The 16,237-nt window shown below is 43.1% G+C and overlaps 1 pseudogene; it reads right to left on the reverse strand.

The window, feature by feature from the left end:
* Positions 1 to 536: 536 nt before the first annotated feature.
* Positions 537 to 1,917, reverse strand: LOC116751779 (annotated as a pseudogene).
* Positions 1,918 to 16,237: the final 14,320 nt, after the last annotated feature.

Here is a 16,237-nt window from a genome sequence, read left to right on the forward strand (position 1 = left end):
AAGGCACAGAGCCAGGTACTGGAAATACACAAATAATTTCTAAGCAGTTAAGGGTATATTTATATCTCTTAAAGGAAGTTTTATAAAGCTTCTAATGGGAGAAGACTAGGGACCACCCAAGAAAGAATTATAGAGACTCAATTTCTGCCATCTAGAAGTTTTTATTTAAAATATCCATATTTATTAGGTAAAATCATTAATTTAATACTATAGATGACACATAAAGGAAAAAGGACAGTGCCCAGCACATAGTAAGCGTTCAACAAAACACAGTTATAACCAAGAAGAATTAAGAAATAGAGTGAATTTACTTCAAGGACTTCATAAATGATCAATAATGACAATAACGACAATGCATTGCTTCGTCATGCGGCTTTAGATTTACATGCAGTGATCCCTACAGAATCCCTGTGAGGTAAGGCAGGTGTCATGATTCTCATTTATTGATGAGGAAATAGACACTCCCAAAGGGTGAATGACTTTGCAGCATTATGCAACCAGGAGGCGGCAGCACCAGGTAGCAGATGCCCTGGCCGTCAGTGCCGACTGCCAATCCTGCAACGATCCAGCCCCTTCTATTTTTTCTTTTTTTTTTTCTTTTTCTTTTTTTTTTGCGGTACGCGGGCCTCTCACTGTTGTGGCCTCTCCCGTTGCGGAGCACAGGCTCCGGACGCGCAGGCTCAGCGGCCATGGCTCACGGGCCCAGCCGCTCCGCGGCATGGGGGATCTTCCCAGACCGGGGCACGAACCCGTGTCCCCTGCAACAGCAGGTGGACTCTCAACCACTGCGCCACTAGGGAAGCCCCAGCCCCTTCTTTAGGGGCCCCATCACCTCCCAGTTCCTCAAGCTATAAATGAGAGGGTTGAGCCTATATAGGAGTAAGGACTGTGTAGAAGATAAGAGACCACATTGTCATGGCTTGGGGCCTGGTAGCGCCTGGGTCTCAGATAGATAAACATGGCTGCCCCATAGAAGAGGGACACAGCTGTCAGGTGGGAAGAACAGGTGGCCAGAGCCTTTTTATGGGCCTGAGCAGTGTGCATGGGGAGCGCAGATCCCCAGAGGTGAGCATAAGAGGCCGTGATGATGGAGAAGGGCAGGAGCAGCATGAATACATAGCAAGCAAAAAACAGTATCAGGGCTTTCCTGGTGGCGCAGTGATTGAGAGTCCGCCTGCCGATGCAGGGGACACGGGTTCGTGCCCCGGTCCGGGAAGATCCCACATGCCGCGGAGCAGCTGGGCCCCGTGAGCCATGGCCGCTGAGCCTGCGCGTCCGGAGCCTGAGCTCCGCAACCGGAGAGGCCACAACAGTGAGAGGCCCGCATACCGCAAAAAACAAATAAACAACAAAAAAACAGGGTATCAAAAATGGATGTGTCTGCACAGGCCAGTTTCAATAAAGCTGGCACCTCACAGAAGAAGTGGTCCACATTCCTTGAGCCACAGTCGGGTAAGCTCATGGCTCCTGCCATCTGCATCATTCCATCTATTATCCCCAAAGTCCATGAACTCCCAGCAATCTGGAGACAGACCCTCTGACTCATGAGGATGGGATAGTGAAGTGGGTGGCTAATGGCCACATAGCAGTCATAAGCCATGAGTCCCGACAAGAGCCCTTCAGATCCCACAAGAGAGATGAAAAAAACAATTTGTATGCCACAACACACAAAGGAGATGGATTTTCAGCCAGAGAGAAGTTGGCTACCATCTTGGGCACAGTGGCACAGACCAACATGAGGTCCATGAGGGAGAGGTGATTGAGGAAGAAGTACATGGGTGTACGAGGATCAATGTAGATGAGGAAGATGAGGAGGACATTGCCACAGAGGGCAACTGTGGAGACCACCATAACCACAGAGAACAGGGCAAGATCAGTCTGGCTATGAGAAAAGATTCCCAAGAGGATGAAGCCATCTATAGATCCCATGGATCAGTTGTTCCCAGTCACCTGAGAACATGGACAGAGAAATTCTAAGATTGAGTGACATGTCTTTATTTATCTCTGGATTATTATTCTTCAGTCTTCTGTATCTTTTGTAATTTATTAGAGCACAACAATATATGCCTAGGGACACACGAGAGTGTATTCTTTCATTTTTCCCATGACACGGATGATAGGATCTTTGCTAGCTCATAGAATTGAACCATTTATCTACATTTGTACATATTCATACCAAGAAGAATAGAAACTGAATTATTTTATGTGTCACAGGACTGTTGGACAATCCTTCAATAGGCAAAACATTGGCTTTCCCATATGGCACTGACTCTTTTTAGCTGGGATTAAATGGACTCAGTAAACTATCTCTAGCAGGACTTGGACCATTTCATCCCCAAGAGGTAATTCATATATGTTACAATAAAGGAAGGTAATGGAGACTTGAGATGTTCTTTATTTTGCTTAGGCCAAATATCTTGAAATCATTTTTTAATTCCTCTATGTCTTTTATTCCCTAGATCCAAACCATCAGTAAAGCCTCTTGGCTATACATTCAGAATACCTCAGAATCCAATGAATGCTTATGTCCACTGCAACTGCCCTGGTCCAAGCCACCATCTTCTCTCAGATGGACTATTGTAGGCTTCTATCCAGTCTCTTGACATCTATCCTTGAATCCCTTGAATCTGTTCTCATAACTATTCAAATGAGTCTGCTTAAAATGTAAGTCATATGATGTAATTCTCTTGCTGAAAGTAACTCAGTGACTCCCCAAATTACTCCAAATAAAGCCCAGATCCTTGCAGTGGCACACAAGGCCCTACATGATACACCCACACAGACACACACACACACACACACACACACACTCATATACACCGATACCTCTGACCTCATCTCCTACTGTGTCCCCTTCACTCACTGCTTCCTTGAATTTCCTTGGACAAATTGGACAAACACCCACCTTTGGATCTTTGCATTTTCTTCTCTTTGGAATGCTCTTTCCTCAGATTTCTGTCTCTCATCTGCTTCAGATATTTATTCAAATGCCAACCTCTTTAGAGATGGCTTCTCTGAAAGTCACTGAAGTTATAAATGTCTTGCATTTTCAAGCCCTCCCCTGCTCTTGGTTTCTCCACAGCACTTATACCATTTCACACACACATGCTTACATTTTTAAACTTTTATGGTCTGTCTCATCCCACTGGAATAAGAGCACCATTTATTATTCACCATGACATTGGCAGCCCCTAGAAAGGTTGCCTAGTTCATAGTATAACCTTCAGTACGTAAGTGTTGATTGAATGAAATAATCATTATGAAGTAATACATGGCTGCCGCTTCCATTTTCTCAAAGTAGAGAGACTCCCCCTTTAATTGATGGAGCCCTTGTTCTCGACCTCAATATACTAGTTCACTGTTATATTTCTTCCTCTGAGGGATAGTGAGTGATATAGTAAGAACAATATTGAGGTATTTTTAAAAAAAACAGGACTTCTCTGCAAATGGATGATAGTGGCATCCAGGTGACATTTGTTTGGGGTGTATTCATGTCTACCTTACCTCCTTGCAAAGAGGAAACAAGTCAACCCCACAGAACACACTCTTTGTGTGAAGAAACAGAGTAATTTCAAAAACTAGGATAGGCCTGCCCAGATCCACCACCAGGGAGGCAGGCTCTGTGAGCTGAGATCTTACAGAATGGAGCACATCCTGACTCATGCCCAAAAAAGACATGCACAGGTGTCTTTGCCAACAACAACACAAAGGTGTGATGTTGAAGCTAGTGGGGAGGTCCTACAGGAGCAAATCACTGTTCCTACAGCCTTCAAATACCATCTTGGCCGTATTAGCCCCAGACTAAACCAATCAACTGAACCAACCAGGTCCCATAGACCTCACACCAGAAATTCCTCCTCTTGTGCTAAGGACGTACTGTGTGCAGAATCATTCAGCTACATGCACCTTCAAAGACATGCACTCTACACGTCCTCTTCTCCCCCCCACAACCCCCCACCACCTTATACTACAATATCATAGAGTTGATTAATGACAGTTAAACTCCTTTGAATTCTAATTTTTTTTTTTTTTTTTTTTGCGGTACGTGGGCCTCTCACTGTTGTGGCCTCTCCTGTTGCGGAGCACAGGCTCCAGACGCGCAGGCTCAGCGGCCATGGCTCATGGGCCCAGACGCTCTGCAGCATGTGGGATCTTCCCGGACCAGGGCACGAACCCATGTCCCCTGCATTGGCAGGCGGACTCCCAACCACTGTGCCACCAGGGAAGCCCTGAATTCTAATTCTTATGCCACTGTGTACTCATCACCTCCACTTGGATGTGCAATGGGCTTATGCTACCTAAAGTGACCAAATAGAGTCCTTGGTCTCCTCTGGAGAAACATCTGGTCTAACCTTCTTCCCAGGTAAATTAAGGGCAGGTCTGTCCAGCTTCCAAGGGTACAACATATGGGTCACATTGAACCTCTCCTTCCCTCACACATCCCAACATCATAAATCCCTGCTGGTTCTTCCTGCAAAATGTAGGTAACCCTGACCACTTCACAATCTTGCCCATCTCACCTGGCCACACTGTCATCACCGCTCCCCTGGTTGATGGTGGCCCCTAACTGAATTTGCCTCATCATTCACTCCATCCTTGCCCCCATCCCAGTCTCTTTGCACACAGCACTAAAGTGAACCCATCTCTCTAAGAAGATGGGTTCTTCAAGCAGAATAAAGGAATGCTTTTATCAGCAGAACTTCCATCACCACCCAGACCTCCTTTCCTTCTGCTCTCCCCAGTATTCCCATGACTCTCGTCTCACCAGCATCCTGTGTTTCCTCCCACACCAGCCTCGGAGGCCTTGGTCCTTGTTCTTGCCTACTCATGGAAATCTCTTCCCACATACGCTCCACCTGGTCCACTCACCTCCTAACTAACTTTCTCAGCCAGGGCTTCCTCACACCTATTTGGAGTTGAAATCCCTCTTCCCTCCCCATTCCTTCCCTGCCTTATGTTTCTCTTAGCATTCAACACCATTGGGCATGCTACATTTAATTCGTATGAATTGGTTTTCTGCTTTCCAACTAGAACCTATATCCCCCGATGCCACTTTTTCTCATGGGAGGATCCCCGGCTCTTAGAGCAGTGACTGGCATGTATTATGTGCTCAGTAAATACTGTCAAATGATTGATTGTATGCAAACAACTCAAGAAACTATTCTAGCATCTCACATATTCATTTCCTGCTCATTAACTTCATTCCTTTCTGCTGACTAGTTAATGGCTGCATTTTTCTTCTGAGAAATGACACCATAAAGAAGCCACCTTGTATCTAAAATATACTTTGGGGGACAAGCTGACTCTATGTCACATATCAGCCTTCTCCTTCCTGCCCCTTTACCTCCATGTCTCCCCACTCATCCTTTTTCCTCCTGTTAACCACTCTTCAACCCAGGAAACCAACACTATGGCCCCCAATCCAAAATGAGGGAAAGAGGAAAGAAAAAGGTCAATGATACATTTTCCTTCTTTAGAAAGAAAAACAGAGAAATAGATCAAATGAAAAGGACTAGAAGAAAGAAAGGAAAGACAAAGACAAATAACACTAAAAGGTATGTGCCCTCCACCTACTCCAAAAAAAAAAAAAAAAAAGCTGAAAGAGGCAGACAACAACGGGAAGAAGAAATGCTGATAATTTTTTTAACATCTTTATTGGAGTATAATTGCTTTACAATGGTGTGTTAGTTTCTTCTGTATAACAAAGTGAATCAGCTATACATACACATACATCCCCATATCTCCTCCATCTTGCATCTCCCTCCCACCTTCCCTATCCCACCCCTCTAGGTGGTCACAAAGCACCGAGCTGATCTCCCTGTGCTATGTGGCTGCTTCCCACTAGCTATCTATTTTACATTTGGTAGTGTAAATATGTCCATGCCACTCTCTCATTTCGCCCCAGCTTACCCTTCCCCCTGCCCATGTCCTCAAGTCCATTCTCTATGTCTGTGTCTTTATTCCTGTCCTGCCCCTAGGTTCTTCAGAACTTTTTTTTTTTTTTTTAGATTCCATATATATGTATTAGCATATGGTATTTGTTTTTCTCTTTCTGGATTACTTCACTCTGCATGACAGTCTCTAGGTCCATCCACCTCACTACAAATAACTCAATTTCATTTCTTTTTATGACAGAGTAATATTCCATTGTATATATGTGACACATCTTCTTTATCAATTCATCTGTTGATGGACACTTAGGTTGCTTCCATGTCCTGGCTATTGTAAATAGTGCTGCAATGAACATTTTGGTACATGACTCTTTTTGAATCATGGTTTTCTCAGGGTATATGCCCAGTAGTGGGATTGCTGGGTCATATGGTAGTTCTAGTTTTAGTTTTTTAAGGAACCTCCGTACTGTTCTCCATAGTGGCTCTATCAATTTACATTCCTACCAACGGTAGAAATGCTGATAATTAAATATAAATGCGAAATGGCCAGCAACTAGTAATAGATGCAGCAAGGAGGAGAGAAGGGGATGACAGGAAATGACCCTCACTCACTTTTAAGTGGGTTCCCTGAAGGAAAACCAATTCAGCAGATACCCTGTGGAGGAGATTCCAGCATTAAAATAATTTCATCCTCTTTTCTTTGTTTGCACTTACTGGGTCAGAGGGATCAGGGAGGAGCCCCCCAGCTCTGACCTTCCTCAGCTCCCACCAACCTCTCAGCCCAGCTGTGGGTGTCCACGTCACCCTCAGCCTCCCTGTGACTCTCTAGCTCAGACAGTGGGCCTCAGACAGGCAACAGCCTCCTCTCAGCAAAAGGGGTGTGGAGAAAGTGAACTTAGTCAAGGAGACGGTGGTGGGCAGATGGGGACAGAGCCAGGACCCGTGTATCTGAGCCCACTCCCTGATTCCCATCCACCTTCCACGGGCTGCCTCCCAGCCTGGGTTGCAGAACTGTCCCCCGCTGCCCATGCAGGTGCTTAACACTGAACCTGAGTGAGGAAGGGAAAGCTGTGAAGTCCCAGGGGACCCACAAACTCCAGCCCTGGAGCAGAAGCTCCCAAGTTTATAATTAAAGAAAACCAGACAGGGAGCTTGGGGACAGGACCAGAAGAAGGGCCAGTGGGACAGGGTGGGGAAACCTGGTCATGGGAGGGGCACAGAGCAACCAGGGCACAGGAATGGGGAACAAGTTTCTTGGTGCTCTACCCCTCACCACAAACAAATTCCACACTTCCCCAGTGACCCCAAGGGCCTTCATGGGGTCTCTACCCTTGGGTTCCCTGATAGACTTTCTCTGCACCCCAGAATCTACACATGTTTTTTGCTGGCCCCATGAAGTCAACATACATTTATTGAGAACCCGTGTTATATAGAGCACTGGGTGAGCTGTTACACTTGAATCAAAGGTGGAGACCGAACACAATCCTGGCCCCGAGAAGTTTATAACCTGATGGGAGGGAAAGAAGAGCACCCACATTCACGAGGCTCACAGGGTGGCATGGGACTGGGTGTCATCCCAATCCCGGTCAGTCATATCTGTAAGCTCAGTGCCTTACACAGTTTGCTATGGACAGTCCTGTGGTCTTCAGTTATGCCCCTCATCCCAGTGTAATCATGGATAGCACTCCCTTTCACTCTCAAGGATGTCCCAGGATTTAAAAAAAATATTTATTTATTTGTTTGTTTGTCTGCACCGGGTCTTAGTTGTGGCACGTAGGATCTCTCGTGTGGGATCTAGTTCCCTGACCAGGGATCAAATCCGGGCCCCCTGCATTGGGAGCGCAGAGTCTTAACCACTGGACCACCAGGGAAGTCCCATCCTGGGTTTGATGATAATTTAATAGTCACTTTAATTTTGACTTTATATCCCATGGACGGAGGTCAATTTTCAAAATGGCCAATTCGTTGGAAACCAAATGTTCAGATCATCAATTTATGTTGATCTTTTAACTCTTTGATATACGACTGGTTTTTATTTTATCTTCACAGCAGCAATAAAACATGTTTTCCTGCCATACAAATCTCCTGGGGCCTTTAGTTGGAGGCTGATGCTCAGAGAGGACAGATTAGACCAGAAGGCTGAGAGAAGGGGACTTGAAAGGAGAGGCAGGAAAACACAAGGAGGTGGAGACAGAGGGACCTAGAAAATAGAGGCCTCTGTCAAATTAGTTCCAGGCACACCAAACCGGTTTTTGAAGAAACTCCTTACAGCCACCTCACATTCTTCTGCTCCAGCCTACTTCTCTGTCATTCCCCGCATCCCGCTGACCTACTCTGCTTCCCTATAGGTACTTAAAGTTTTTCCACTTCCGCATTTTTCTCAAGTTAACCTCCCACTAGAACTTGCATTGCCTACTTTGTCTTTTCCTACTGAAACTCAATTTATTCTATAAAGACCCATCTAAAGCCCATCATTACTATTCTCACCTTCCAAAGATTCAATCCACATCCCTTCAGCCTCTGTGAGTTCCTACAGTCTACTGTCTGTACAACTGACAATTTATTCTGTTCTGCTCTGTGAAATCTGTTACATTACTATTTATTTAACCTACATAGTGATTGGGTGAAACTTGATTGCGTACAACCAAGAAAGAGCTTTTTTTTTTCTTTTGGTGGTACGCGGGCCTCTCACTGTTGTGGCCTCTCCCGTTGCGGACCACAGGCTCTGGACGCGACGGCTCAGTGGCCATGGCTCACGGGCCCAGCCGCTCCATGGCATGTGGGATCTTCCTGGACCGGGGCACAAACCCGTGTCCCCTGCATCGGCAGGCGGACTCTCAACCACTGCGACACCAGGGAAGCCCCAAGAAAGAGCTTTATGTTTAGCTAGGACCACTTTCACTCCTGGAAAATCCTTCACCACCTTTGATGGAGATCAGGCTGATCTCAGAGCTGTCTGGTCTGCTTCAGGTGTAAGTCTATTCCCACTTAGCTAATCAAGACCAACTTTCAGGTAGGATAAGATCCAGCCTGATACAAGTCATGACTTAAATCTCTCACCAAATTCAAAATCTCCCCTGTGGCCTCTGTCTAGTTCAGATCTGTTTGGGAGTCTGGGGACCTACCACAGGGAAGGGTGAAAGATTCTGTCTTTTCACTCTTTCTCCTGCTCCTTTCATTCTGATACTTCGAGATCTCTCTTCCTTCTTTGGTTTTCTAGGATTTAAGGAAGGATTATGGATGTGGGGGGCAATGGGGCACCCTGTTGAGTAGTATATATCAGTGTCATCTGCAGTGAGATATCCAAATTCCATTGTGTGATCTATCTATCTATCATCCCTGCATGTTGATAGATGTTGAATGCCCTCCCCACCCTCTGAGAACTCTGCAGTGACAGTTCCCTGACAAGGGCAGGCTCTCTCCAGTTGACCTCTTGTGAACCCCTCATTTCCTGACCCTGGCATTTTGCTTTCAGCCCCTCACACAGACCACTCTCAAGAGAGGGCTTTCCGAGAAGGCTTGAGATGGTAGCCTCACAAAACATCTACTTGACAAATAAACAATCTAGTCATCTTGACCCTGGACTGTTGCTGCACTTTGCTCTTTTCTTGCCAGCATGAACTGCTCTGTCTTGTCTCACTACTTCAGAATTTTCCAAGCACAAGTTCTACATTCACCTACCTATACAGTCTCCTTGGAAACACATGCCAGGTTCTCCTTGGAGATCCCTCATCTGGTCAACTCCATGCAATCAGGCCCATGAGTGTCTGTAGTTAGTGAGCCTCCATCCAGAAGTTGAGGGGCCAGTCCCCTCTCTAGGGGTGTAAGGAGGGGAACTTTTGAATCCCTTCTCAATCAGGGAGCAGAGAAGTAAAATGTCACTATAGTCAAACTGAGTTAGACTAGTTAATGTTTGATGCAGCGTGGAGAACAAAGGGATGTTTAGTGGGAGGGTGTAAGAGGAGCTTGTTATAAGATTGTTATGAAACTTATCACATAAGGTGACTTCATTTTTGATGTTGAATGGTTTTCTGTTAACTTGAGGCACACGAAATCCTAACAAACACATCAATCCTGGATCAAAAATGCAACCTCCAACTCTGACGACTGATGTGTTCCTGATGGTCTCTGAGTGATGCACATTGTATTCATCTGCTCAGGCTACCATGACAAACCACCAAAGACTGTGTGGCTTAAACAACAAAAACTAATTAACTCATGGTTCTGGAGGCTGGAAAGTACAAGATCAAGTTTCTGGCAGGATTCAGTTTCAGGTGTGGGCTCTCTTCCTGGCTTGTAGACAGTGACTTTGTCCTCATATGTTCTTTCCTCTGAGCATGTGCATGGAAAGAGTGAGCTCTCTGGTGTCTCTTCTTATAAGAACACTAATCCTATCAGATAAGGACCCCATCCTTATAAACTCCATTAACCTTAATTACTTCCTTACCCCAAATACAGTCACACTGAGTATTATGGCATAACTCAAAAATTTGGGGGAGATAAACATTCATTTAATTACAGGCACCAATGATACTTTTTACTTTGGTATCAAATAAATGTTTAACAGAATTAAGTAAAATTAAATTAAAAATTTTTTCCATGTTGAAGCTTTCTGTTTGTCAAAAAAAAATGGGAAGACCTAGATAAGATAAAAGAGAAATTTGAAAGCATCAGAAAGAAACGACAGCCAAGACTTAGAGGCCAGAATCACAGAGAAAAAGGAAGCGTGCTAAGGTGAACTCAGTTTTATCTGACCTTTTCCCCTTGAGGTGTCTGTTGATTAATAAGTAGCATAAGGCTCAGAGGGTGAGAAACTGAGCATAAAACAGAGACTAAAAGGTTAGGAGTCGAGTAGACCTTTTGGTAGTCTGATGTGCTGGAGATCCAAAAATAGGTGTTAAGGCTTAGCAATAGGAAGTTATTCTCCTCTAAAATTTTTTTTTAAAAAAAGAGACTTTTCAGGTGGAATGTTGAAAAGAACACACCCTAGAAGCAATGGTGAGCTGGAAAGAGATGAGCTCTCACAAAGACCATAATACAGCTTTAAATCAATTAAATCATAGATCATATTAAGGTGAATGTCCACCTTAAAGCAAAATCCAAAAGCAAAATCAAAAGCAAACCCTCTCTTTAGGAAGTAACAATCTTCAAATTATTTCTATGGTTTATAAAATTACCAGGCATTTCAGAAGATAAGACCAAATAAACAAACAAACAAAGAAAATAGGTAATAGAAGCAGACATAAAGGAGATTCAGACTTAGGAGTTATAAGAAATGGACTTCGAAATAACTGTTATTTATATATTCAAGGGGGAAAATCACACCGTGGAGAATTTTACTAGATACTTGGAATCAATAAAAAAAAATTAAACGGAAATTTGAGAACTGAAAAATACATTAAATAAAATCACAAACCCAACATATGAATTTACCTCCAGAATAGACACAGCTGAATACAGGATTAGCACCAGTAGAAAATATTCAGACTGAAGCATAAATATAAAAAGGATACTTAATACAGCAAACCTGCTCTAGCCTCAGGACAAGTCTCACCCAAGAGCAAGGGAACGACAACAGGACAATCGCAGCCCTGCAGCCTGTGGACACAGCCCACCCACCATCAGGCCAGATCTTGCTCAGGGACTAGCTGGGCTCTGGATCCACTTATCAGCAAGCCAACACAAGCTTTGGGACAACCCAGACCTTACAGGCAGCTGTGTCAGGAACAAGCCCCAATGACCAGCTGTCTGGCACCAGTCCTGGGACCCCTGGACCTTGCAGCAAGACCCCAGGACACAGCTCTGCCTGCCAGTGGGCCAGCACTAGCCCCAGGGCCTGGCTTCATCCACCAGTGAACAGACACCAGCCCTGGGATCTCCTGGACACTGACTCTGCCCACCAGTTAACCAGAAATAGCCCTGGGGTCCATTGAGGTTACGCACCAGCCACCTCATGACCTGGCCCTGCCAACCAGCAGCATGCAGCATCTGCACAAAGCAGGGTCTGGCAACCAGCCAGGCCAGGAGTGAACCAAGACTACCAGACCCAGTATTCAGTTCATCAGTACAGAAAAACCCACACAGCTCACACAGGGGGACCCCTAGAGATACAGCTCTGGTGACAAGACAGGAGTGCACTACTGAAATGCATAGGACATCTCCTACAAAAGTCCACTTATCCAAAGTCAAAAAACATAACTAACTTAGGAGATTCATAGAAAATAGCAATTTAGGCAAAATGAGACAGGAACATGTTCCAAATGAAGGAACAGGATAAAACTCTTGTGAGGAAAAACAAATTGAGTGGAGATAGGGAATTTACACAAGAAAAAGTTCGGAGTGATGACCATAAAGATGATGAAAGAATTCAAGAGAAGAATGGAAGCACAGAGTGAGAAGTTAGAGTTTTTTAAGAGTTAGAAAATATGAAGAACAACCAAAGATGAAGAACACAATAAATGAAATGAAAATTACACTAGAAGGAAGCAACAGTAGACTAAATGATACAGAGGAACGGATCAGTGAGCTAGAAGACAGAGTAGTGGAAATGACTGGAACTGAACCAAAAAAAAGAAGAAGAGAAGGAGGACATTTTAAGAGACCTCTAGGACAACATCAAGTGCACTAATATTCCCATTATAGGGATCCCAGAAGGAGAAGACAGAGAGAAAATAGGGGCTGAGAACATATTTGAAGGCATAATAGATGAAAACTTCCTTAACCTAGGAATGGAAACAGACGTCCAAGTCCAGGAAGCACAGAGAGACCCACACAATATTAACCCAAAGAGGAACAAACCAGGACACGATGTAATTAAAATGGCAAAAATTAAGATAAAGAGAGATTAGAAGCAGCAAGGGAAAAGCAAGAAGTTATATACAAGGGAACTTCCACAAGGCTTTCAGCTGACTTTTCAGCAGAAACTCTGCAGGCCAGAAGGGAGTGGCTTGGCATATTTAAAGTGATGAGAGGGAAAAACCTACAACCAAGAATATACTACTCAGCAAGGCTCTCATTCAGACACTCTCTTCAATAAGTGGTGCAGGGGAAGCTGGATAACTACATGTAAAAGAATAAAATTAGAACATTCTCTAAGATCATATACAAAAATAAATTCAAAATGGATTAAAGACCTAAATGTAAGACCAGAGACCATAAAACTCCTAGAAGAAAATATAGGCAGAATACTCTTTGACATAAATTCGCAGAAATATTTTTTTGGATCTGTCTCCTAGAGTAATGTAAATAAAAGCAAAAATAACCAAATGGGACATAATTAAACTTAAAAGTTTTTGCACAGCAAAGGAAACCATAAACAAACACACAAAAAGACAACCTACAGACTGGGAGAAAATATTTGTAAATGATATGACCAACAAGGGATTAATTTCCAAAATATACAAACATATATAGAGCTCAATATCAAAACAAACAAACAGACAAACAACCCAACCAAAAAATGGGCAGAAGATCTAAATAGACATTTATACAAAGAAGACATACAGATGGCCAATAGGCACATGAAAAGACACTCAACATTGCTAATTATTAGAGAAATGCAAATCAAAACTACAATGAGGTATCACCTCACACCAGTCAAAATGGCCACCATCAAAAAGTCGATAGGGCTTCCCTGGTGGCGCAGTGGTTGAGAGTCCGCCTGCCGATGCAGGGGACACGGGTTCGTGCCCCAGTCTGGGAAGATCCCACATGCTGCAGAGCGGCTAGGCCCGTGAGCCATGGCCGCTGAGCCTGCGCGTCCGGAGCTTGTGCTCCGCAACAGGAGAGGCCACAACAGTGAGAGGCCTACGCACCACACACACACACAAAAAAAGATACAGATGTAGAGAATGGACTTGAGGACACGAGGAGCGGGAAGGGTAAGCTGGGACGCAGTTAGAGAGTAGCGTGGACATATTTACACTACCAAATGTAAAATAGATAGCTACTGGGAAGCAGCTGCATAGCACAGGGAGATCAACTCGGTGCTTTGTGACCATGTAGAGGGGTGGGATAGGGAGGGTGGGAGGGAGATGCAAGACAGAGGAGATATGGGGATGTATGGATATGTATAGCTGATTCACTTTGCTATGCAGCAGAAACTAACACACCACTGTAAAGCAATTATACCCCAATAAAGATGTTAAAAAAAATCTACAGACAATAAATCCTGGAGAGGGTGTGAAGAAAGGGAACCCTCTTGCACTGTTGGTGGGAATGTAAATTGATACAGCCACTATGGAGAACAGTATGGAGGTCCCTTAAAAAACTGAAAATAGAACTACCATATGACCCAGCAATCCCACTATGGGGCATATACCCAGAGAAAACCATAACTCAAAAAGACACATGCACCCCAATGTTCATTGCAGCACTATTTACATTAGCCAGCTCATGGAAACAACCTAAATGCCTGTCAACAGACAAATGGATAAAGAAGTTGTGGTACATATATACAATGGAATATTACTCAGCCATAAAAAGGAACAAAATTGGGTCATTTGTAGGGACGTGGATGGACCTAGAGACTGTCATACAGAATGAAGTAAATCAGAAAGAGAAAAATGAATATCGTATATTAATGCATATATGTGGAATCTAGAAAAATGGTACAAGTGAACCAGTTTGCAAGGCAGAAATAGAGACACAGACATAGAGAACAACATATGGACAGCAAGGGGGGAAAGGGGGTTGGGGTGTAGGATGAACTGGGAGATTGGGATTGACATATATACACTAACTAATATGTATAAAATAGATAACTAATGAGAACCTGCTGTATAGCACAGGGAACTCCACTTTGCTGTACAGTAGAAACTAATACAACATTGTAAAACAACTATACCCCAATAAAAACAAAGGGGGGTGGTGTAGAGTGAAATTCTCTCCCAAGTATCGAATGTATCTTTCTGGGGATATTTTGTGCATTTAAAAACCAGTACATACATGAATTCGTTCCCCATGTTTACACAAAAGTTAGAACACTATAAACACTGTTCTACACCTTGATTTTCTAATTTTTAGTTTTTTATTTTAAAATATATATAATGTATACCAGAGATTTTTATATATGTAGTGTTTCTTCACTAACTTCCTGAGATGGAAATTAGACAGTTGATTTTCTGCCTTTTTCATTTTTAAATATATCCATTTAAAGTTATGAATTTCCCACTAAGCATGGCTTTACCTATATTCCACAAGTTTGGTCATGTCATATCTTTGTTATCTCTCTTTTCAAAATATTTTTAAATTTCCATTGTAATTTCTTATTTAACTCGTGGGTTACTTAGAAGCTTATCCCTTAATTTCCATATATACGAGTATACTGTTGACCTGAAACAAATAGACTCCAGATGTTTCTCCAGCAAAGATGGATTTATTCAGGATCAGCAGAAAATTGCAATTCAAGGTCTGCTACCATGGGGAGCCATATGCAAGTGCCCTAACGCAAGGGAAGGAGAACTTTTTTTGTTTTAACATCTTTATTGGAGTGTAATTGCTTTACAATGTTGTGTTAGTTTCTGCTGTATAACAAAGTGAATCAGCTATACGTATAAATATATCCCCATATCCCTTCCCTCTTGGGTCTCCCTCCAACCCTCCCTATCCCACCTCTCCAGGTGGTCACAAGTTGGGAGGGGTAGAGCAAACAATCCACAGCTTTTCATCTGCTGAGTCCTTGTCAGTAAAGAAGTTTTTCTTCTTCCTGTTGGGCTCTGCTATCATGGAAGGGCATGAGAGCTCCCCCTTCTTGTCTCACAGCTCTATTTTATTGAGTTTTCTGTTTACTAATTTTTCATAATACATATAAATGGATTTTCTAGTTTTGTCTATTTGTCAATTAATTTCTAGTGTAATACTAGAAGAATATTGAAATCTGTCTGATTTCAAGGCTCTGAAATATGTCAAGACTTGCTTTATGGAACAGCATGTGATCAATTTTGACAACTGTTGGGCGTGCAGTTGAAGAGAATGTGTATTTTGTGGTAGTTGGGTACAATTTTCTACTTATGTCCACTAGGTCAAGTTGCTACTCTAGTTGTTCAAATCCTCCATATCCTTACTGGTATTTTTGTTACTGTATTCTAAAGTTACTAAGACATGTGTGCAAAAATCTCACATTATGCTGTGAATTTGTCTATTTCCATGTTTAGTTCTTTCAAGTTTCCCTTTATATAAGGCCACATTGTTAAATACATTTAATTTTTTTAGTTTTTAAAAATTTTTTATTTAAAAATTTTTTACAGTAGTCCTTATTGTTTATCTATTTTAAATATAGCTGTGTGTACGTGTCAATCACAAACTCCCAATCTATCCCACCCCTCCACCCTTCCCCCCATAACCGT

The sequence above is a fragment of the Phocoena sinus genome, chromosome 3 (assembly GCF_008692025.1).
Source record: "Phocoena sinus isolate mPhoSin1 chromosome 3, mPhoSin1.pri, whole genome shotgun sequence".
NCBI classification, from domain to species: Eukaryota; Metazoa; Chordata; class Mammalia; order Artiodactyla; family Phocoenidae; genus Phocoena; species Phocoena sinus.